General features: G+C 37.3%; 1 long non-coding RNA gene across 1 annotated transcript in view; it reads right to left on the minus strand.

The window, feature by feature from the left end:
• Positions 1-21,168: 21,168 nt before the first annotated feature.
• Positions 21,169-26,432, minus strand: part of LOC122180351 — a 112,964-nt gene continuing 107,700 nt past the window's right edge. Inside the window, exon 3 of the long non-coding RNA XR_006179021.1 lies at positions 21,169-21,432. This is a non-coding gene — a long non-coding RNA (uncharacterized LOC122180351). The remainder of the gene's footprint in view (positions 21,433-26,432) is intronic.

Raw genomic sequence — 26,432 nt, forward strand, 5'->3', positions numbered from 1 at the left:
GCTATATGGTTAACTGCAGAAAAATACAAATAATAAAGAATATTCCTAGTTATCCCAGAAAATTTCACATTCCTGCTGATTATGAGCAGCTGACAAAATAAGTCGCACTGTGTGCACCTACATTCTATAAGGAATATACATGAATAAGTACGTAGAAAAATTTGCATCTGTACCAAGTCCTGCCAAGGAAAAAAGATTAAAGAATTGTACAATTAATTAGGTTGGAAAAAACCTTTAATGTCATTAACTCAAACCACCCACCTAACACTATGCGTCCACTGCTAAATCATGGCCATATGCACCACATCCACTTGTCTCTGAAGTATCTCTAGGGATGGAAACTCTGTATTCTCCTGGGTAGCTTCTTCCAATGTCCATACAAACTTCATGCAAATATTTGTTTTCTAATATCGAATCTAAAGCTCTCCTGAGACAAGCTGGCAAGTGCCTCAATGTCCTTCAACTTGTCATCTGGGAAAAGAGATCAAAGTCCTCCTTGCAGCAACCTTCTTTCAGGCAGTTACAAGGAATGATGAGCCCTCCCCTCAGCCTAGTTTTCTCCAAACTGAACAGCCCCAGTTCCCTCAGTCACCCATCAGATATCTTGTTTTCTAGTCTCTTCACTGACTTTGTTGTTCTTTGCATGTACTTGAACAACTTGAAATCTTTATAGTAAGTGGTCCAAAACCAAGCACAGTGCTTAAGGTGTGGCCTCACCAGTATAAGGGGACAATCCCTCCCTAGTACTGCTGTCCGCATATTTCTGATGCAGAGTGGAACCATTGGTCTCTTTGGCCACATGGGCACACTGCTGGCTCACATTTAGATGACAGTTGACAAGCAGCACACCCCCCAGGTCTTTTTCTGCCAGGCAGCTTTCCAGCTATTCTTTTCCCAGACTGCAGCATAGAGTCCTTGCAACCAGAGTGCAGGACCCAGACTCCAGTTTTTCTGAATGCCTTGTAACTGAAGGCAGCCCATTGATTCAGCCTATCCAGACACTGCTGCAATGCTCCTTCTTCTCCTGTGTTGGTTACAGCAGCATGGATGATAGCAGCCTGCAGAGTTGCCAGTGACAGCCATTATTTTCTTCACAAAGGCACTGAGTAAGAATGGAGATAAAAACAGCCACACTTCAAACTGACAGTTGTCTAGGTAGAGGACAGACATGGGCAGGGAACTGGGCTGTGAATCACCTCTCAGACAACAGGAGAAAACCTCTGCAAGAATTTTCTCACAAAGATTCCTTTGCAAGAGTACCCTCCTGTGGCTTCTAACATAACAGGGAACAATGAAGTTGAGAGCACCTTGCTGTCCTTGAGACAAACTAGATGTAGGTTTACACTTGTAACCTTGGCCAGAAAAAACAGGACTTGACCCTGGGAGAGAGCAGACATGCAAGCTAACTGCCTGATGTGATGCCACAGTAGCCAACACACATGGGATCAAACAGATACTTTCTGTTCTAAGAACATAAACTGCTGTAGTCCGAGCTGAAGAATCAGGGCTGTAGGGAACAATGCCAGCTTACTCCAGAGAGGCAGCAGGCAGGAGAGAGCTACTAGCCAATACTGCTAGCAGCAAAATTACTGCTTAGTGGGTCAGAGTGCAGGTGAAGCATAGACCCAATAATAAAAAATAAAAATTAAAAAAAAAAAAAAAAAATGAACAAAACAGAACAGCTATCTTTCCTGCTTAAAGCCCCCCCTCAATCTCTAGATATATTATTTTTCTCCTTTAGGGATGACCTGCACAGCACTTCAATGACCATGCAGTATAAACATGTCATTATCTGTGCTTTCCATAAAATTAAATTTCTGATACCTATTCTTTAAATGCAGGCACAAGGCACACCTTGTTTATAGCTATTACAGATAGTGTTACTGCAAGTCCCAGTATGAAGACTGCAAAGTGCTGCTGCTTTTTTTTCCTTCCAGTTTTAGCTGCCAGAAAAGCCACAACATACATTTGGAGACCCCTAAACTTTCCTCCTTTTTTCCACCCAGAAATCATTGCCATTATGTTAGTCAGAAGAGATTAAGTACTTTTTTTTTTTTTTTTTTTTTTTTTTTTTTAATCAGGGGCTTACCCATCTTCTCTTAGTAAGTGCTACCATTCTGCTGTTTCCCTTTTTCCCTGGAACAAGTGCACCATTTTTTTTTCTATAGCAGATCAGAAACAAGCACAATGAGCCCTGCTCTGCTATTTGGTTTTCACTTTTTCAGGAGGGATCAAGAGACAACAGAGGTAAGCTTCATCTGAATTAATTTTGGTTCACTGAGGGTTAAAGCTTCGTATCTGTGCCAGTTGCCTCCCTTCTGCTACTGGCAGCAGGAAAAGATTTCTTAGACAGTGGCTCTACTCCTGCTCCTAGCTACATCTCTTAGTACTAAGAATGCCACATTTCAAATAATTATTAAGGTTCTCAAAACTATAATTCAAATCGAAATAAACAAAGTTCAACTCAACCACAATACAGTTTAGTTTAAAGCCCAACGCAAAACTGACAATCCAAAGAATCACTGAAACACTGTTTGGATTAGACCTGAAAACAGAATAAATGAAGGAGCATCACTATGAATGCAGAGATGAAAAATTGAGAGAAAATATCAACTGACTTACTCTGACATGTGAAAACAGAAAGAAAAATCTGGGCATCATGTTTTCCTAACAGAAGCCAGTGTGTTTAGGAAGATGAATGAAAGCTATGTTAAATTTGTTTAACCAAAATATTTTTCTAAGGGGTTTACAAAAAATAAAAATAAAAAAAATTGTGGCACAGACGAGAAAGTTGTGCTCCTTTTACACAGGATGTATGCGCATGTGTATCACCTTCACCACTTCTACTTACACCATACATAAAGCAGTTCCAATCAGAAATCCAAACTTCTCTCTGGCTAGTGAATATCTACAGTGGTATGAAGCTGAGAGAACAGGAAACTGTGAGAGGTTAAGCTTCTGAGAAAAACTGTATCAGAATTATTTTTTTTTATTATTTATTTTAAGTTATGACAACCAGATAAAGTAGATACTACACCAAACTGAGACTGTGGACATAAAATATGCTTAAAATCACAGCAAAATAAAATAATCAGAAAGGCACACGAAGCCATATGAACACTTCACTCCATGTTTAGAACTGAAATATTACTGGACAACGTAGAGATGTGACTTTCATGCAATTATACTTGCCCTCTTTTAGTCAATCTTTTATCTCATCAAATATTCTATCAAAATTCAGGCTGCCTGCCCAACAGTTACGTCAACCAAGATCAGTCCATCAATCCCCTGAGCAGCACATTCTGTCAAATTGCATTATTTTGTCAGGCATCAAATCACATTATGGGATGCCGTCCTCCTCTGGCAGACAAATTAATGTCGAGGATAACAAAGATTCATGTTATTTTTAGGACTTACAAATTAAAAAAAAAAAATAAAAAAAAAAAAATCAACAAACACCAAAACACTTTTAACTTCCAGTATGAAGATATTCATGAATCTTGTAAGTGAATAACATGACATATAGGAAAGACAATAGGCCAGTTTTAGAATTACTATTATCTGATTAGTGTTCGTTAAATTCCTTTTATTTGTATTCATTTTACTTCATGTTCTACAAACCATAGCCTAAATGGGGGAAAAAGTGCACAGGAACATCTTAGCTTAGGGGAGAGCAATATTCATTTAAAGATTCCATAGATAATACCCCGTAGGTCATCATAGGGACGACAGATACTATACTCTTCAATAGAAAGCCAGAGCCTACTAAGGAAAAAGGCTAAATTCATGCACTGCAAAGTCTCGAATAAAACACTGGGATTGTTATGATCCATGTTGTGACCCAGAAAAAACAGCATTTCCAAACCAGTTGTGTTGAAACTGAAACTATTGTTAGAGGGAACTATCACAATCCTGGACACATTGTTCGAGTGATGAGATATTGTCACTGCTAATAAATGTGTCAGTTCCATGCTGAATTTAAGTTTTAATACTTTCATCTTCCAGGCTATCTGTAACCTTTATTTTGATAAATGCTTGACTTATCTCACTTTCTGGTTGGCTTTTTAAAGCTCACAGCTCCTCTGAAAGTCCCATAATTTTTACCCGCTATACCGCAGTTCTTTACCCAATGCAGGCTGGTTGATCTAAGGATAGCAGAGACTGACACCTTGTTTTTGGGATGCATACAGAGCTGCCTCCTGATGGCAACTGCCCCTTCTTCCTTTTTCTCTCTTCTTTGACAAATGCAACCCACTCCCAGATTTCCCTAATTCTCAGTGTCAGTGGCACCCTTCTACTCAGCCCACTGTAAACATTTTACAGCTGTATTTTTTGCTATTTTTCATTTTGAAGACCAAAGATACCCAATACAATGTTCATTTTCCACATGGTTACATGTTGCTCTATTGCTCTGTGACCTACATGGAGGAATTACAATTTTTTTTTTTTTTTTAAACCAATCCTCCATGCCAGATCTGACTTTACATACATAAACCCAATGGCAAATAAATAAATAGTAGATATGCAACTACATTCAAGATGCATAATTAACAGATTAGGAAAGAAAGGATTTATGAGCAACTGCTTGCCTACGGATTTTCTGAGGGGCAAGATATACTAATAATTCCAGTTTTTGCAGCCTTGCTGTTGGCTAGCAAAATTACTGACTGTATTACTATCTTTTAATATAATTGTTGGCTTAGTGTGAATTCACTTATTTCTTGCAATGAGAACACATTTACTATACAACAGGAGCTTTATTTATTTTTGTTTTAATCTAAGTAAAGAGTTTAAACCAAAGGCAACCAGTAACAGAATCGTTCTTACTGATGCATTGCTATATAATCAGTACTAGAATAAAAGCATATTAATTCATGCTATTAAATTATAGATAAAAAAAATAAAAGAAAAAGAAGAAAGGACCTGGCTACATTTCAAATGGATGCAAAGATAAGTCAGAAAAGTGTGTGTGAGATACAAAGGGTAACACACAGCAAAACAATGCATTTAACCTTCACTTGATATTATCAGGCACTCTGCTATGCTACAGTAGATACATTTTCATAAGCTTTGCACTGAGTATTTCACCCACTCTGATGGCTCATTCCTAGTTTGAAAATGTTTTCTTTGACAAGTTTTGGATCCTTTCAAGAGATTAGAGTGATCTAAGTTAAAAGAGACTAGTGCTTTTCTTCCCTTCAGATGGAAGGATGCAAACGCAAAAGGCCTTTAAAGGTCTTTGTCCAAATCAGCTTTTTTCCCTTCCTGTTCCAGGCGAATCAGTCATGTCTCTGCAAATCCCACTTCCATTAACCTTTCAAGTACTGCTGACATTCTTGTACAGTAAGTCTCTCGCACCATATGTCAAGAAACAGCTGACATATCCTTTAAAGTCTCTCTTGCTGTATATCTTGATTATTCTGGTTAGTTTGCAGGTCAGATGACTGGGAATATTAAACTGAAGATTAATTTACCGTTTCAAAATTAATTCCCAGGCTCAAATGATTGCTTTCCATCTCTAACTCTGTTCACTTCTCAAAAGTTAAAGAGTAGAGGCAATTCTTGCAATAATAATGTAGAAGTGATACAAGACCCAGAAAATTCCCTGTTTAAGTATGAAAATTGGGAAGGAGGTTTATCTTTGTCAGAGCACTGCAATTTTTTCGGCTATTTAAATGGTTACTTAAACCCAGCAGAAGTCCACACTTTTGCTGAACCTAGGTACCTTGCTAGGTACCTTCTGCTTCCCTACCACAGCTACTCCTCCCTGCCCCTGGGCTTACGTCAGGGCTATAGAAGTCAGTCTAGCCGCATGCTAACCATCATCAATGCTGACACAGGGAGCTGGGGGGAATGCCCAGGGCACAGAGGCAGGCAGAGCTGCTGCTTTCAGTGTTGTGCATGCTTAATAGTAGTATCTACACATAGAAGCTGATTGACATGTTCACTTCTGTGGAAAAAAGCTCTACTGAATCAGTATGAAAGCTAGGAGCAGGATTTTCAAAGCTCTCAATACCTGAGAAAGTGAACTTTGACAAAGGCCATAGAAACACATGCCCTAGACCCCTTAAAGACCAGGCTTGGAGGAGACACATCTGGACATCTGCAATCTTTCAATCTCTAAAGAGATATTTAAATCCTAAAGTATACTTTAAAACTTTGTTCTAAGATTTTTTTTTTTTAATGTCTCAACAAATTCATTGCTAAGATGGAACATTAATGTTAAAAGCAGCATTTGCAGCAAATAATTGAAAAAGAGAAGCACATCTGAGGCTTTCTCAAGTGAACCCTTCCAATGATGATGAGCAGGATTGCTGCTTCATGGAAAGAAAATAAAAGATGCTTGCTATGAAAATGGCCAGTACCCAGTCTGTTTTTTACACATTCTCTGCTTTGGTTAAGGGACCAGTATTCCAAAATGGAATAATCCAAAATGAAATTATTATTGTTAATAAAATGATGAGGTGGATATTTGCTGTACTTATTTCAGCATTTACACGTGGTTTAGAAAGCATGTTATTTAACATTTCTTTTCAAAATGATGCTTTTTGAGATGATGTAGCAATGTAGGGAATTGAGTTTAAATTCCCTGTTCTTTGCAAAGCTTTACTGTATACTAAGACCATCAGCTTTGCTATCAACACAGTAGAAACGTAACATAGTAATATGCTTACAGTTGTTTTTTGTCACTTATAAACATCAGTATTTCCTATATTCTACAGCTGGCTGACTCACAGGAGAGATGCTGATCTCCTGTTCCCTGATAGGTATAATCTCATTTTTCACATCTCCATAAATATGATCAAAATAAAACCCAATGTATTGAATGTGACAATTCCCTGTTGCTGTAAGAATCCTGCTGGCCATCATAGCTAAGAATTAAAAGAAAAAAAACAAGAAATGAAAAACAAGAAGGTCCCTTTCAGCAGATACCAGGAGAAAAACTGAAGTGAAGTTGGTCAAATAAGTCAAAGGCAGGAACTTAAAATGGTATGAGACACAATAGTAAAATGGCAAAATCATAGGAACAAATTAGACAAATCTTACTAGAACTGTTAATCTTGTTTTCCTCCTTCACTGTAAAAATCTGGCACAAGTAAAAACTGTACATGCTGTGTTATATTATGCATTATCAGTCACCCAGCATATCTGTAAATCCTTGTTAGATCTTTGGTTTTTCCTTGTTTAAAGTGCCTGCTAATAGCAAACATGACAGCGTTAAGTATTGAAAGAAGAGACGTGCAGAAGAGAGGAGGATTATTTAAGATCACGCTACTGAGATTTCAACATCAATCTAGTCATATGCTCAGGAGCAGGAGACAGATGGTAGGAGTTAATATCAAATAAAACCCATAAAAAAAATACGTATTTTTTTAATTCCCATATATTAACATTTAAACTCTCCAGCAATACACCTATTAACTAAGTCTTAGTGGGATCCATTTGTCTTTTAGACATAATTTATACAGCAATTACATAGGACTGCCAGTAAGCCTTTTGTAGTACTATTCTGGGAGTAGTTAAAATTTAGGATGCTGTGCCCTAAACATAAAGGAATAGAAATTCCTCCCCCACCTCTTTGCCATGTATGATATTGCTATACCTTGTTTTCATTGATTTTAAACGATTTTACACCTGAAGAGATTATATCTATTTTCATTTTACTTAATACATGAGCTCCTTTTGCAGGAAGGCAGCCATCACATAACCAATCCCACTGAAGCAATAGGTATTAAATCCTTTATAGCAATGACTTATAAATGAGAAAAGATTATTTTCTGATATCTATCTGATACTGGTTGAGTGTGTGTATTAAGCAGAGATCAGGCTCCAGCTTTTTATTACTTCATATGACTTTTGTGATGCCCAGGCTTAATGGTGTTCTACAACTAAAAAAAAATAACGCCAGTGAAGAAAGCAAGCAGTTAATGAAGTTTTTACTTAACAAAAGCAAATGAACTCCATGGTACACTGCACAGGCTAAAGCAGGCTTCTACTACCATTTGCTCAGTTCATGAGCTGACATGTTAAAGCTAGTCCTTCATTCAGGAATATTTTGGCATCTGCATCAGAGAAGCATTATAAGAGATACTTGACATACATTTTTAAAACACTTCTGAATCTTTTGTTGTTGTTATGTTTCCTAACCTGAGGTCTCTGTTCTTGGACTTCTAAGATTGTGTGTCTGAGTTAACTGTAAGTACATCCTTACTTAAAGGAAAACAAAAAAGCAACACCAATTTTTAAGTTATCTCCAAAAGCTAAGGAGAAGGTGCAAACAGAAACCTCCAGGAGGAGACCTCAGGAACATATTATGGATAATAGAGGCTAAATTGCCTAATATTTTCAGAGAAGCCTCACACTGAATCAAACCCACTGAACTGATACCACATAAACAAGCACAGGACAAAATAATAACGCTGTCCTGCCGGATGTACTGGTTATGATCAAGCACAGGAGCTTCACACACTACTCCCATAGGAAGATGCTTTAGGGTGGAAGTGCCTAAACCAAAAGTACTAGCTCTTTTTAATAGTAATAACAGACAAATCTGAAATTAGAAAACAAAACAAAATGGAACAAGATCCAATCTGGTATTGGAAAACTTTACATGAAGTCAGCATCTTCCTTCTCTCTTATCAGACTGATAAGTTCCTGGATTGATTACCATGGAACTTGCAGGGTATTGAGGTGTGACACTGGTAGCACACCACAAAACTGCTAGCTCACTCCCCTCAACCAAAGCCAGATAGGAGGAGGAGAATTTTCAGGCAAAAATTTAGAAAACTTGTGGGTTGAGATAAAGGCAGTTAAATAAGAAAGGAGGAAAGAAAAATGAAAGAAAATACAAACTTGATGCACAGTGCAATTGCTTACCAGCAATCATTTTAACAGTGCTGACTTTGTTCTCCCTTACTTTCTGGCTGGGCTATCAGGAAGTGTCCGATTCTTGCGGTCATCAAAGTGTTAAGGGGAGAGAAACTGTCCCTTCCAGCCAGAAAAGAGAGCAGAGGGTGAAGGAGATGTATTAAAACTGCCCTCAGAGAATGCAGAAATGTTAACAGCTTTCAAACATGACCTCCTGTGGCAATTTTCCAGGTAATCAATTTTTTTCAGAGACCACATATTTTTGTGGTATGTGTTTCATTATCTCTCTAGAAGCCTGTGTAAGTAGCTGCACTGCTGTTAACTCCACTTTTTGCAGTACTTGCTCTGGCATTCAAACCTGACTGAGATGGTTTAACCTTTGGCAATTCATTCCGGCTCTGAAGTCAAATGAATTCAGTGTTCCTCCTCGACCAGACCTCAGCATCACAGCACAAAGCTTTGGTCAGGTTCCCCCTGCCTAATGTGAAATGCCTGTTATATATGCATGTCTATACCTGAAATAGCTTGTTTACACCTTCCTCTTACAAATACAGAGGAACAAGTGGTTTCAGGGTGACATGCATTCTATCTCAAAATACACATCTAAAAGAAATCATCAGATCAACAGGGTTCAAAAACTGTTTCTCTCTACCAGTATGAATGCCTCTGATGTCATTATCTGTAAACAGTGAGCTCCATCTCCTGTCCTGCAGTCCCAAGGGTTATGAGACACTAGCTTTTATCCTCAGCTCAGCCAAAAAGACAGAACAACCGGGAGGCAGCAAGAGATGTCATATTTCAATGGGAGCATGAGGATGATGCAATGGTGGAATGAGCACAAAGAGCTTAAGAATCTTTAATAAAGTGATCAGCTGTTCTCTGTTATATCACTGATCTCAACTGGCTCTGTTTGAAGAATATGAAGTGTTGCAGAAGCAAACATCACAACTTTATGAAAAAATAGTCAAGATAATTTTTAGCAAGTATTCTCCTGCATATGCAAAATCAAGCACAAATGGATAATTTATAGAAACTTTACTGAAAGAGATTCACAGCTAATGCTCGTTCATTAGGGACAGTGAAACAGCGAGAATTGCTTGCACACTACCTGTGTTACCTTGACCACTGAAGTTATCACATTATGCCCCAAGGCTGTCCCAAGAGGAAGTCTGTAGGGAGCAACAAACACTGTACATTCACTGAAATATTTGCACAGTAGCTTCCTGGACAGAAAAGCTCTAAATGAAGACAAATTTGCTTCAGGATTTTACAAGGGTACTCACAAAGTTATGATCTGCAAGCTTTTGTTCTATTTTCAATTAAATGAAAGGCAAAGTATTGATTCCTCCTTCCTCAGGAATTACTATCTGCCCTGTTCAAGGAACTGAATCTATTCCGTGAGTTTAAACTGCTGAGGAAAGCAGATAAGCCATTAATAACAAGAACATAAGAGTAATCTAATGGATTCATTATAATCTACACACACACATAAAATTATGTTATAAACCACCACTTCTCATCCTGAAGCACAGGCTACGGTTTATAGAACCTCATTCCTTTTAATAGTAAACATATAAAGCAATCTTTTTCTCCCTGCTTCTGTACAGAATGCAGAGGTGTGACCAACACACCCATCATTTTGTTTCAGGTAGTCAACTTTCCTGAATGCCGATTAGGGTCTCCTTCAAAACAGAAGAGAAAGGAATACTAAAGAAACATCATAAATTATTCATCCCTGTACCCCAGCTAGGATGCTGGAGCCTTAAGGAAGACTAACTGTAAAACAGATCACTCTCACAACGAAACATGGATAATAAAGAATTATCTTGCCTTTTTTCCTCAACCTGGATTTACCACACACACAGAAATTAAGATCGAGTGGATTATCTAACTTGATGACCTGCATAATACTACCTAAAAAACTTTACCTAAATTACCCTTTGTTTATTTTCATCAGATTTTCACCTGAACTGAAGCGGTTCTTTGACATTGAATCCTGACCCATCCAGATCTAGCCAGCCATCTCTGCACTGAGCAGTGTTTAAAAAGCACTGTTGTCTAAGCAGAAATATATTATACACAGGGTTGCACTCTAAGCCATAGAATATGTAGAAGGATTCCAGAACAGTTAAAGCTCCACAGGTCATAAAGACTTACATTTTGCAGGAATCAGGGGCTTATACAGATCATAGGTTAGGAAGAAAGCAGTATATCATACGCAAAATAAAGGCCTAAAGAAAGAAAATGAAACCCTACTGCAGGGACTAAGAAGTCTTCCCACCCAACCCATTACTATTACTACGTATTAGTTTGCTGAACTGCAAACGTACGGTAGCTCTTCTTTTGAATCAGTCTTATTACTACCTATAAAAATCTGCTTCTTCATCATTACCTGAAATTTAAAAGAATGGCACAGAAGATCACGGAGAAGAGCAGAGAAAATAACAGATCTTTCTTGCTTGTGCCTGTTAGAAAACATGTCCTCATCCAAATACCCACTACTTTATTTCTATATATACCAAATCTGTATGTTATTTCAGTATCTTAGTCAGCCATCTGCTGAACTGCTCTATTAGAATCCTAGCATCAGGGACTTAGTCCCCCATTCTTGATTTTTTTTTTTAATTTAAACAATGACCATTAATCTAAACAAGCAGATGCATATTTGAGAAGTTTAAAAACAGCTATATAGACAAGACCATTTCCATGATTTATATTGGTAAAATAACCTTGTTTCTCTGATGACCTCAGAAGAGCATGCACTTGTTCTGAATATGCAAAAAGGCAACTGCTCCCCCTGTGCCTGCATAACCCCATTTGAAGTCCTTCATCTGACAGTACGCAAACTGTGTTCCAGTTTGCAGCTCATTCAGAGAACGTGACCCCACATGTATTTCACGCTTGACATTTAAAATTTGGAAACAAATTTGTTACAAAGCCCAGTGCAGCAAAAGGAAGCACTTGCATGTAGCCACAAGACTGTATAAAAATAAAATAAGTCCTACAACACTGTAGTTTGAACTCATTGATAAAATCTGAAGGGAGAAACTTCTAGTAAAAAAAATAAAATAAAATCATCACATCATGGTTCTCTAACACAAATCAAAATTGACGGAGATATTACAATTTATTTCAGTGGTCATTAGACACTGGAAATCTTCAAAGAATTTATTTTTAATCTGCTAGCCAGCCTCACAGAGGCTGGCACGAGAAGGACCATGACATGGATTCAGGACATCTTCTCGAATCCTTGCTCAAGCAGGGACACTCCAAGATGGACCAAATGATTTTTGAAGATCTCAAAGAACTGAGTCTTATTCCATGTTCAAGCAGTTGTTTTAGCTTTTGCCTTAATAATGGAGAGAAATGCAAAGCAGATACTCAACAAGAAGCTGTGAGTGTTCCCATCACTGGAGGTGCTCAAGGCCAGGCTAGACGGGGCCCTGGGCAGCCTGATCTGGTGGGAAACAACCAGCCCACAGCAGGGGTTTGGGGCTGATTCTATGATCATATGAGTCTAAAATATCTATAACAAAAGAATGCTAACAATAATTAGAATCACTGAACAATCTGTAGTCAAAAATCAGACAACTAGCTAAATTTACTTCCTTTATGATTACTACCACTTTGATATAAAACAGGACTGGAGAACAGCCCATTACTGTGTGTTCACACTCCCATGTCATAAGTACCAAGACTGCTCAGGTAGGCATGACATCAGCTAGAAGCTTGCTGCTACTAATGCAAAGCAGGATGGATGTAATAACTTCTTGGATTGTCTACAAAAATGGAAATTTATCAGAAGGCATTTTGTAAACACACGTTGTCCTATGCATTATTTAGCAGTTGGCTAACCCTGCTCAGCAGCACCTCTCTGGCAACACTCGGTGCAGATGGGTAACTTCACCTAGCACTTAAAAGGACCATCTCAATCTCATAAATAAATCAGGCATATTCTAACAGGCTGGTATTTGTTTCTTACACTCTGCAGTGGCTTGATATCTAGGAGCAATCTCAGAGTTAAAATTAAACTGTTGCTGCCACAGGGTTACTTTAAGACATGATCCAGTTTTGTTACTGCCAAGTCCCACATTTGAAGGGATACATTTATAGATATATAATGCCTTTAATTACTAGAACTAAGCAGAACATCCTGAGTTGGAACAGATACCCCAGAATCATTAAGGAACATTCTGGCTCCACATAGCACCACCCAAAATTCAAACCCTGTGTCTGAGAGTGTTGTCCAAAGACTCCTTGCACTTGGCAGACTTGGGACTGAGACCATTGCCCCGGGCAGCCTGCTCCGGTGAACCACCACCTAGGAAAAGGTGAGGAAGATTTTCCTAATCCCCAGCCTGCTCTGCATCTGACCTGAAAAATTTTCTTTGCATCCCTAAAAATGATGCCATCCAACACAGCAGCCATGAAGGTCCTACAATCAGAACCAGGCCAATTTACAGCAAGTACAGTGTTAAAACTCCCATCTCCCGCATTGTGCTAAGCTGCTTTGTGTCCACCCAAGCAGAGATTTTTGACTGTTTATTGATCTCTAAGTATAAGCAGCTCACGTTTTATGCTGTAACTGAGCAGCCCCCGTCCACTTTGTGAAACATCAGCTGTCAGTTTAAATGGTTTGTTTTGATCAAACTAATGTAAAATAGAAGCTTTCATTAATAGATCCTTCAGCTTCCCCACTGCTCCAGTGATTAGATATTGAGCTTTCAGAGTATTATTAGAATGCACTTTTCTTTCAAAGCATTAGACAGTTAATTTGGGGTTTGTGATTTTTGCAAAGACATCCAGTAAAGCCTTTCCTAACAGTAAGATTTTTTTCCAACACATATGAAACATCTGTAAGAGGAAACAACATTAAAAGCAGACTTTCTTTCCTACAATCCTGTTTCTGAGAATACTCAGCATACTGAAGATATGAATGGGTTAAGGAAACACCCTTCTGTTATTTTGCTTTTTTTTGTTTGTTGTTTTTTTTTTTTTAAATTTTTTTTTTTTTTTAAAGAGCATCCACAACTTAAAACACAATGGCAACAAACACAGATCTGGGAAAAAGAAGGTTTTGAGTTCACTTCCATTCATTTTTGCAGGCTCTATCTTCCCGGTACTGATACAGAAAAAAAAGGTTATACAGAAAGCAAAGAGGAAGGACTGGAAAAGCCGTTTACTCATGCACACTATCAATCTGTGGAAAAGCACACATGGAAAAATCAGTCTCTATTTTCTCTTCTTCCACAAGTAAAAAGACATCTCTCCTGTCAGCACCACCTGATAACTAATTGGAAACGGTTCCTAACCTTGCCAAGTATCAAACATATCAGACAGCAAAGAAAAGGATGCATGGTACAAGGGAGACAGGAAGACTGAGTTCCTCACTGTATGATGCCTACCTGTAATCTACACCCTGTAGTATGAACTGTAACAAAACATTCTTTGTAGTACTTTGGTTTGCAATGACCCAATCAGAAAGGAAATATTTCACCACAATTCACTGTCTGCAAGAGGCTGTCCAGAGTTGTCTGTATGTTAAAGCACTATAATTTAGTGCTGGTATAAATCAGCGCAGAGCACAAAGGTGAAAACTTCCATGTCAGTTTGGCTATTTTGATTTCAAACAGCAATAAATCTGACCACGAGAAAATTTAAGCACACAAACAACAGAATTTTGTTTAAGGAAATACTGTAGGTTGTACAAATCTAAGACTTAGCGTACACTACTGCTGGGCACAATTCTGTAATGGAGGAGCAATCCTAAAGGCATGTAGCTTTTTTTTTTTTACTAAATATTTTTATCTCTATGTAATCAGAAGCAAAGCTGTTTCCTTAGCTCATTCATACAACTGCTAAGCTTTTATTTTAAAAAGCTTCAGTGCTATCCCAGAAATGATGAGTAGTGATCTTCCAAAGCAGGTAAGTTACTATGGCTGATTGATCTGATGCAAGATTAAATATATGTATTTTAGACCATCTGAAATACACACTTGTCTTCTTTTGCAGCTTGCTGCAGACGGCCTGCTTTGCAGGAGGTTGGACTCCATCTCTAGAGGTCCCCTCCAACCTCTGCAGTTTTGTGATTCTGTCATTTTCTGAAGTCATCTTCAGAGATGTCTAAATGAATGTTTTACTTCCAAATTACAAAAAACTAAAAGCTAGCATAACCAATTGCTATTACTAGCTGATGGAAGTTATTATGCCAAAGTAACATCTTCATTTTAGATCATACTTCAGAATATTGAGTACCTTGAGACTCTTTTGATAATCAAGAGATTCTAAGAAATTAAAACATTCTATTCTATTAAGATAATTTGTTTTAAACATAAAATTAGATGAAAATAAATGTACATGCATCTACTTCACACTTGAAATGACACTGCACTTAGTATTTTTGTGTTTAACACCTAGAATGAAATATTCATTTCCACATAGCACAAAGAGACTATTTCTGGAGAGAAAGAAGAGAGTGGAATGTGCAAAGGGAAGACTCCTGGGGTTTGCAAGTAAGGGCTCAGGTGCTGCTTCCTTTCTATCTCTGGGAGACTGGTGTAGGGCAGAAGAAACAAAACTTTCCTAGGGAAACATGCTGAGGCAGCAAGTTATCCTTTGAGTTTGGAGGAGCCAATCCCACTACAATGGCTCTAAGAAGCTGATGCATACAATACTCCTGATCCCTAATACCAAACTGTAGACAGATGTCTGAGGATAGTTTTTGATAAGTAGAAGAAATTCAGAAACAACAGGAATTCACAGAAGAATAAGAACCTCTGAAACATCGTCACGCCATATGGGTTATCATTGCAATATTCCCTGAGCTATTATTTGAAGATAAGCACCTATTTGAATAACTGAATCATACGCTTGTATTAGGAGACCAAATGAAATATTTATAGAACATGATCTCTCTTTTACGTTGACAGAAACCTTACTTCATTATTTCAGCTTCTCAATCTCATATAATTATTTGGAAAAAAAACAGCAGGTTTACAAAGATCTTATTCATTTGTGGTATTCTATTAAATCTTTTCAACCTGGAGAGGAAAAGCACTCTTAAAATGAAAAGCAAATAGAGAATGCTACAGAACACACTGGGTCAAACCAAGACCATAATACGAGGAAGGAACAATTTTCACAGATTGCATGTACCCCCAAACAACTATTTTAAAGCCAAATGAAATGTACTGATTGATTTCATTAAACTTTGCCTTAGATCCAGGTGTTCTAAGCAGGGTGTTCAAACAGCAAAAGCAAAAAACCCTTCTTGTAATGTGCTTATAATTAAAATAACTTTCTTAAAACATTTTTGTTATTCAAAACTAGATACGTCCTTAAAAAGTAAAAACACTGCAGGGAAGTTCTCTGCATAGTTCTTGCAGGCTGTTATAATTACACTGCTGATTAGAAAACAGGACAATGTGTTCCTTGTAGCAAACTGAACTTTACAACAAAGAGCTCCACAAGACAAGATAAAAACCATCTATACTGTTAGTACGAGTATTTCATACTTGTTTACTTGCTTGCAGATTTGAAATAGGCGCATGCTTTCTTAAAATCTAAACTTGTTACAAGGTTGTTTTTGTGTTGGTTTTTGTTTTCCCTTCCACTGGGACTCAGCCTTTACTGTTTAATTAGTGAATCTTACGGTTTTATAAATAGCAAGCTGATAAAACGCTCACACTCATGTATACTAAACATCTGGTATTCTATCTAATCAAAGCAGGGAGTGTCCTGATGCTGCTAGTTTGAACAGGTTGGTTGCATTAAGTTTTTAAAAGAAAAACAATCTATTTTTTGAACTTACTAATTTGTTAACCAATTCAATGGAGGAAGGCTCTTAGTGTGGGTAAATCTTTTTAATTAACACAAGGCTATTTCTTCTTTCCTTTATACTGGTACATTTAATAGACATCCTGTCACCCCTTCTTTCTTTGCTCCTCTTCCCCACAGCACACTCTAAGATCTTTCCTACAGAGGAAACACTGTGCTGGTTACAATCTCCCACTTTATAGGGGGCACACTGCAGAAGAAACTCATTATTAGCATTCATACTCGTACAGTATTAGCAACAGGGGGCCTTTTGCTCCCATCAGTGTCTCAAAACAAATATTTCTGATCACAGTTTGGTATATGCCTCAAAACTTGGGAATAAAATCTATATGCAAGCATATATTGACTTCAGTTACTACTATTTTCAATTCATTTTCTGTTTCAAGTCAGTCGAGCAAACTGCTTAACATGAACAAATACACTGTCTTTAAATGTACTTGAAAAAAAAAAAAAACAAACAAAACAGTTATAGGTGGATGTAAAACAAGCGTCTTTTAATTATTCAATTTAAAAAAAGGACTACAATGAAATAAAGCAGTTGACGATTTTTTTTTTATCTTCCACTGTTCCCTTTGCACAGTACTGATATAAACAAGCACATGAACTGAAAAGGTACACTCGACTGTATTCAATAAAACAGGAAGAACATGTTCAACTTCTTAAACAAACCACAGCAATGCCTTCCTGTTCCATCACAACTCCAGTAGCTCCCAGAGCAAAGTGAAAAACCATCTCTGGAGGCACTGGATCTACAATCAAAGAGGTGTGCCCAGATTTTGGGATGAGGGCACAGTCACAGGCATCAAGGAAAGATCTCTTAAGAAAGCCTGAAAACACAATCTCAATAATGTCCTACTGACCTGCTCATTTTATGTACTTGCTACATTATATACCATAAGAGATAATACCGGCCAATTCTTCTAGATGTTAACTTCTGCTTTTTGTAATATTTGGATTAACTCATCTAGTATAAGAGAAGCCATAAAAGGAACATTCCCCACATTAAATAATTATTCCATTAAAAATTACTTCGGAAGTTGAGTAGAGTACAGAAACATGCTGCAGGCAAATTAGCCAGATGTTCAGGGATGCTTACTGACAAAGATACTGGAAAGATGCATTTTCTTTGCTAACAAAAGAACAATGCTGTTAGACAAGATTAAGTTGATAAATCATTCTTTACACGCAAGTGGCCTTCTTGAAGGCAACCAGCACCAGAGACCAGTGAGGCTATCTGGGTAGTCAGCAGCCACCAAAAAAGTAAAAAAAAAAAAAAAAATGTTTTCTAGAAAATACTCATTTGATACTTAAGCTATTGTTTTCAGGCCAATAATATGCAAGATTTCCCCCTCCCCGCCCTGAAAAAGAATCTACATTTTATCTGAGGTATCAATACTGAAGATCATAGATGCTGACTGGTAAATAAATCCTCAAAGTCAAATTTATGCAGGGATTAAAAGGCGATAGACAACATGAAATAGTTAGTGACCATTCATACTACACAGAGTATTTTAGCCACATGTATGAGTTAGCCTTCATACTGCTCCCAGGTGAAAAATGACCTCTGTGTGCCCCTCCTACAAGTCCTTCCCAGCTGTCTCACCTTCTTCAGGATACTTCTTGGTTTCTTCCTGAGTGTAAACAAATCCTGCCAAATTAACTCAAATGAGAAGCCTATCATCTGAGTGAAAATTATGCAATATTTTAACATCCCATTGCTAGAATTTAACATGCAAGGAACAGCAGGAAATACATAATGATTGCGTTTCATACAAAGACCCAGGCCTAATTTACAGGAAGAAAAAAAAAAAAGTAGAGTCACACGTACACTGATTCCAAAGCCAAAACTCCAATAGAATTCCAAGGGGCAGATTTTCAACCCTGGAATACAAGGCGGCTGTAAAAGAGAGAATTACAGAGATGGATGAAGACAAGAAAGAATTAAGACGCGACTGTAGATTTCACAAAAGTAAGACCAAAGAGAAATCCTTATAAAATTCTCAGCCATAAACAGACATAAAAGATAAAGGAAGGAAAAGAAAATTCAAGATTTTGTCAGTGGTGAAATTTCCAAGACCTCTGTTGGGAAGAGAGCCAAGGGTTAAGATAATTCCTAAAAATCAGCAGCTGTTCTACTAATCATGTTTCTGAAGCACAACGTGATTTTGAGCAAAATGCTTATTCCACTCATATCCTAGACCTGAAATACTGAGTGCATTGCCTAACTATATTTATTTTGCTTGTTACAACATTTTCTACTGCTTCCAGAATGCATCTCACTGTCCTCTCAAGTGATTAAGAACAAAGAAATCATTTTCCTTCTAGGTCTACCGCCTGCAAATAATTATTTGAAATATATATTCTTCTTCAATGAAAGTATTTTCAAATATTTGGTCAAAACATCTTACGATGGAAAAATCAACTGGATGACACAAATAATAATAAATAAATATTTAGACTACTTAGAACAGTAGCCACAGATAGATCTGCCTAAAATTTCTCCCCAGAGAATAATTTTGTTAGAAAGCACTGGTTCAATCCAATCAACGTGTTCTACAAGAAATGCTTCATTTTTGTTAGACAAGATTATCTCACTTGGTTTCTTCCCCTTTTGATATGATCTGTTACAGTGCCTCATATTGTGAAGTCAGCACAATTTAGCTCTCAACTTTTGTTTGTTCTTTGCTGGTAACTGAGTGTGCACTTGCTCCCTCTGTGCTTACTGCCAGCAAAGATGTTAAGTAACAGTTGTCCTAATGCAGAACCCTATGTTACGATATTCCTATTACAATGCCAAATATTAAGCTTTGTATTTTGTCTCATCATTTATCTTAACTTTCGCAAATAAAAAAAAAAGTCTTTTGTCAGCTCCTGCTGCATTCCTTCACTTTAAGACTTCAGAATAACTCTTCTCTTTCTCGTATTCCATACGCTCTACCTTACTGATTTGCTTCACACGATGAACTTTATACACAAGTTCTCATGTTTTACATACGTATAATATTTTTTATTTTTTTTTAAACCAGAATAGCTTTTTTCCCCCTCTTTAATAAAGTTTTGGCTCTGTTACAGTATAGATTGTCCTAGAATCAATTACACCAGCCTATGAAAAGTATGTTCTGTTTCTAAATGTTTGAATTCTCTGGTGAGACAAATCTCAGCACATTGTATGTCTTATAATTTTTGCAAATGGAAAGCAAGGAGCTAATTAAGAAGTAAAGCTCTGACAGTTTTCTTTGCTGGCATTCAGAAGTGGAATATTAATCAAGAATTAACCATATCATGGTGGAGCCAGACTAAACAGTTCTTGCTGAAAGAAAAAACAAAACATATGCCCTTTTCTTATGGTAGAGATATAAAATCATCGATGTTGCATTATAACACAATACTTTATCCCTTACCAATACCTAAATTTGATTTACCAAGTGGCTGTTATGTTTTATTCTAGTGTTTATCTTGGCTCTGAGTCTAGTGCCAGAAAAGAATATCAACCTCCATACATCTCTTGCTAGAATTATTAAAGACATTAAAGGATTAATGTTATGGTTTCATCATATATTAACCAGTGCTCCATTACAGCTAAGGTATCTTTCCAGGAAACAACTGTGAAGATACATATGCTCCTTGCAGGCTGCTATGTCTTCCTGCAACATACTGCATTACTCTACTTGTCCATAAGATAAAACAGCTGTTGATGGCTGACTCCAGTTACATGCCTGTCTTCCTGCAGTATTTACTGCAGGCCATGTCAACGTGCCTCCCATGACTTTTTTTCCCCCAATATGGTCCTTATTAATTGTCATTTATCTTTGCCAACCGCTTTGAGCTTGTGGTTGAAAGCAGCAGGATTATGGTAAATCTCTACTTGTCATTCACAGCCTTCTCAGGAGTTGGATATCTTAAGCCAGCCTAGTAATGAACTGTACAGCTCACCAGTCTGCGGGCTAAGGAAACTCCATAGTGAGCCACTGAAGCCAGGTTCTCTAGATCCCCTACTGTATATGCATAATGGAGAAGAATCTTAACACTCCAGGGAAGGCTGTATGGCTAGGTCCAGTAATCTGCCAAGCTGATTCTCAAGGTAGTCAAAAGCTTGGACTACATGCAAGCTAATAGTGGAAGTGAAGTATTCACTTAAAAAGCAAAAATAACCTTGGGGGCTCTTTCATTTGAGAACGCTCTAAGGTTTCAGTAGAGAACAAGGTCTGCACTCACAGAACTTCAATTTTCTTATTGTTTTAGTTTGCAAGTATAAAAGTATACACACACATACATGTGCATTCTCAAGTTCTCCCTTTTTATTAAAAAAATAACCAGAAAGACAGTTTTATCATATCTAGAAAAAGCAGATATTCAGATATATTTCAATTACAAATTATTCACAGTAGAAAACCTGTAAAAACACTTTTCCATTCTTATTTTAAATCTTATTTTCAACATATTAAAAAAAAAAAACTTGAAATTTTAACAAACAGAAGAAAAAAAGAGAGAAAAAGAGCCACATTAGGCTAAGAATACACTACACAGATAATGAAAGACATCTCCTGGCTTCAGGGCCTTACCACACAAGTTTTTGAGCTGACCAACCAGGTCACTGAAGAAAGCAAAGGTCACTGTATGTTTCTACTAATAATATATAGCCAACAGCTAAATAGCATCTTCCAGATAATTTTCTGCCTGTGTTGAAATTCATATGGAGAAAAATCCTCTTTAATGTGAAAGTTTATCCTATAAAAAAAAAAAAACCCTTTTACTTAGATATCTTCAGCTAATACCTTTACAAGGAAAAATTACCTGGCCTGCAAATGCTTCTGGAATATCCCCATAGAAGATGGAGCAGACCTGTTCCTCCATGAACACACACAAAGTTTACTCCCTTTCAGTGGGACTCACTGATTTGAAGCTGAGCATGAGGATTTTTGGGAGTGCGGAGTCTATATCCCAAATAACATTAGGAAATAGCAGTTGAGCTCAGGATTTTTCTTATCAGTGTAACAAAACGTTAACTTCTAATAATAGTAATTTTTGAACACCTCTCCCACAATTTTTCTAATTCCCTCCAATGTGTGTGCTGCTCAGAAATACATTAGGTGCAGTGATGCTTCCATGTGTGCTATCCTCTGTTTAGTTTTAACTCCTGAAAGACTAGTTACCTCCTCTTCTATCTGAAGCTTTAAACTTCCAGAAGAATAGCTTGTCTGCAAGGGGTTAAATACAGGTTTGGAATTTTACTGACACATTCACTCTGTGTAACTCTCCAGCTGAAGCTTGAAGAAATTCAGTGCATCCAACACACCGAATTTCAATAGTTTATCGTACTGTTTTGATTAATTCATTATTAATTTGACTAAGAATAAAATTTCTGTGAGCAAATCTCATCACCTTAAGATTCCTTTTAAGGCAAGCATTTCTGCCTCTTTTTGTTTTCCACCATTGTTGCATATGCTAACCAAACACTTGAAAAGCACCACCAAAACAATTCAAAAAAGTAAAAACATCTAATGGTTACTGGGATCAAAAAGCCTTAACCATCAGCTACCTTTGATGCATTTTAAATTTTCTCCTCTATTGTGCTGCTGTCTTGCTTTCATTATGCTTTGTATCAAACCTTAATGTCAGATTTTACATTTGTTGCAAGAGCATCACTTAATTTGTCATTTGCAGTCATCTTACAGTAATCAATGCCTGTTTTGAAGGACTTTCTACTGAGGGATGTTTGCACCATTTGATAAAACATTCTTTTATCTTTTACACCTGTTCTATTTGTCATTGTATTCGTTCCCCTGTTACCTGTAACATGTCATATTTTATGCCTGTTCAGATGATAGTTTTTAATTTAATAATAGACCTGTCTTTGTACCAAATGTAGTTGAGCAGTCATAGCAAACTGGCAGTGAAACTCTGTAGTTTTTTGAAAAACCTAAAGCCTCAGTTAACTACTGTCAGTCTAATTAAGTTAAAGCCTATATTAGAAATAAAGCACAAGACAAAATGAGCATTCAGAAGATCTCTGTTAGTAGCAGATTAAAATGCTAACGAAACTTCAAATTCTGAATGGACTTCGCTTGTAGAACGATCACAGCATCTGTCTTCAAAATAAGGTTTTCTTTCCTCTCTTTTCCTATTCACAGTAGTAGTTGCAATTTTCCATAGAATAATCAGAAACACGCTTCATGATAACATAAGTTATCATGCCTTTTCCAAGTGATGCAAGTCATGGAGAATTCTGTGCCTAAAGAGGCACAGCTCCTCTAAAAATCACTGCATCCTAATGTCAAGATTACCAATGATACAAGGAAAGGTTTTAATAGCTGCTGAGAGACAGAGACCCTCAAGGCAGTGGAACAGTTCAGGAACTGCAGCAGTGAAGCCAGCTGAAACAGTTCCTTTCCGCTCATTCCAAGCTGTTTTCTGCTCCCAGCTACAGAATAGCGTATCTCCTCCAGACTGCTGGCACAATCGTTTCCCAAGACTATACTGTGAACTACACCCATGAATTTATTCAGGTTAAACATAATGCTTCTCTCTACAGAGGCCCAGGCAAGGTATGGGGGAAAAAAAAAAAAAAACTTATACGTGGTTATGCCAGTAGAGAAGAAATTGACAGTTTCACTTTTCCAGTTTCTTTTTAAAACAAGTTCTTCATACAAATGCATCTAAATTACCTTCTATACAGTGATTGGCAGGAAGGAGGAAGGAATAACTGAGAGAACCTGAATCTGCTTCTTTCCCTTTGGGAGTCTTATGAGAGTGAATTTATTTCCAAGTTACTCAGGCCCTAAACTAGAAGTATGATACTAAAGTTCTAGGATAGCATGAGTGAACAGAAATTAAAAAAAAATAACAACAGTATCATTGTCTGTCTCAGACTACAACTAAGCTTAAGTTGCATGAGCTTAAATCCTTAAAATACAAGCAAACTTAGCTCCGGTGCACACAGTAAATTCAAGCCAGCACATCCCAGAATAAAGTGCAAAGCAGGACCTAGGAGTTGTTATCCTTACAAATAACTATTAGAGAATATAAAAGTGATCATTTTAAAAGTTACCGTGCTAGAGGTCATAAGTCTACTGCAAGATCTAACAGCCTGTATGCAAAAGAAATTTACTTCAGGCTAAGTTTACACGTATAATATGAAGGGAAACTCATTCTGTTGGAAGGGCTCCATGTTACCTAAATCCACTCATTTTCAGTAAAAGTCCCCTTAAAATACCTGGGAGTGTTTCAAGACAATCCAAAAATTTGCTGAGGTCCAAGTAAGGAACATCTGGGGAATCTGTTAAACAACAAACATCAACCATGCCAGCAAACTTCTTCAGCATTGCCTAATGTTGAATCCCTGGTAGGTAACCCAGGGACACAAAGTTACAGACAGTAAAAGGGCAAAGCAGGACAGAACACATTATGGAGTAAGTGGCATATGGGAGAAAGCACGTTACAGCTCCATCAGCTTCTTACACTCTAGATCTAAAAGTAACTTTGAAATGAAGAGGGATCATTTCAGAGCTAGAGGCACCAAAGAGAATGTCACCAGCCTGTGCTACAGATGGTTATAGAAAGACAAGAGCTTATAGTCTTTAAGGCATGACTCGAAACTCAGAAGTATGCCCTCAGGCTCCATGCAGAACAAAGCAGGAATAGCAGGAATCCAATGTTATTAGATATTACTCCAAGAGTAAACGCTATATCTAATCTAAACTTATGCATTAAGATAGACAAGTACCTTTACAAAAAAGGTACACATATTTAACAGTACCTGTAAAGTTGAAACACAACTTTGGTTATCTGTGCATTTTCACTGCCTCTGTTATTGTGCTAAGTGATGAATATGACCTAAATACAAAAGTACATGAAAATGAGACCCAGCAAGTGTGTGATGAGCGGCTAAAAGAGAAATGAAGTCATAGCTATTCATTCAGTAAACCAAGCATGATCAAGAGGAGAGTAACAAGCAAGCAAATTAATAAATTCAGCACTCAGCTCCTGGCCATCCCGCTGCTACGCTGCATCCTCCACCTAGAGGCAACCCATTAGAGCCTGAGATGGGAATCCAGGAAAGTATGCAGGTTGAGTGAGTTGCATTAGGCAAGAAGAAACAGCATATCAAGGTATAATGCAACAATATTTCTTATACAAGTTCCTGTACGAAGACTTCTAAAAACATTTCCAGTACATGAAGAAGAAACTAGAACATTAATTTTTCACAACGCTGGCTGACTGAGAAATACATAGCTTCATCTCTACCTATCTTCCACCTAACTGCCTGAAAACATGACCATTTCAGACTATCCTGAGTACTGAAGCTGGATGTTCATCTCTCATTTTACTATTAAATTCAATATGCACTGCAAAACTTCAAAAGTCTCAGCACTGAATTAGAACCTACTGAAGATTAGGACATCTACAATGAAATGCGAGTTAAAACCAAGCTTCCCTGTTGCCAGGAATAGGCTGTTACCTTAACACCTGGGCTCTTGGGATCAGACTATGAGCACACACAGGCTACACTCCTACCAGAGGTTAAACACTCCCATCACTGTAACTTTAAACAGAGGCTGGTTCATTTTGGTTACGCTGTAAGTCTGACTAAACTTTCAGGTATCTCAGTGGGAACTGATTTCTTCACAAAAATCTCAGTCCCTGTATTAATGAATGGAACTGGAAAGGATGCAGGGAAAAAAAAACACAACCATCAGAAGACAATGATCAGGCCATGGGAACTTATGTATGCAACTGTAGGTCATCTTTTCTTTTGACTGACAGAAAGCTCCTCATGGTACTTCTTTCTACTTTGCACAGACTTTGACAACAAACACTTGTTGCTTGTTTCTCCCAAAGGCAAACATGAGGCTGAACTTTGGTGCCCACTGAAAGTATATTCTAGGCATACTCTCAAATGCAGGTAGTCATCAGTATACTGAATAGGAAAAAAAAAAAAAAAAAAGATCTAACAGACCGGAGAATAACTATACACAAAGTCATAATCAAAGGAAGTCTGTTTTTTTATGAGATACTTAAATCAACCAGATTTTAAAAGAAAAGATGGGCTTGAGATAAATTGTTTTGTGCTTGCAACTAGTGGTTGTGGGTTTTTCTTTTATTTTATCAACACAAGGCATAAAGATACCCTCTTAACAATACACCCAATCTTAATAGGGAGAAAGAGAAGGGAATAATTCCCGGAACAAAATGAGCAGCATAAGCAGTGGAGTTTTATGAGAATGAGGACAAGACTGACTGCAACAGTGAAACAAGACTGCAATGCATTTGGGAAAGGGAAAAATAAATTAAGATCTTCAAAAGAATGAGTGCCCAGATGGAAAAGAAACATCTGTCTGATTATATAAGGAAGACTGTGTGCTGTTAGTCACAGCAACAACAAAGCAATAATCTCAGGAAAAATTAATCATGATATATATTTTTTTTAATATTTGGAAAACAGATATAAAAAAAATCACATCATTCCAATAGCAGATTAATGATCACAAATTGCACTGGGGCATTTTAGAGACTTGCAGTGAGCAACCAATGAGACTCTTACACAAGACTAAGCATTCCAGTAAGAGTAACAGTCTAAATTGAAAGTCTTTACATATTCACCAAAGTACAAGTGATTCACGATATCATTTAATTTCACTTTATTGCAAGAAAGCAAGTTTGCTTTTCTACAGTGCTCATGCACTTTATTGGCTTTTGTGGTTTTTGTTTTTTGGTTGGGTTTGCTTTTC

This window comes from Lagopus leucura, unplaced genomic scaffold (genome assembly GCF_019238085.1).
Source record: "Lagopus leucura isolate 7727_CA_CO unplaced genomic scaffold, USGS_WTPT01 Super-Scaffold_100004, whole genome shotgun sequence".
Classification (NCBI taxonomy): Eukaryota; Metazoa; Chordata; class Aves; order Galliformes; family Phasianidae; genus Lagopus; species Lagopus leucura.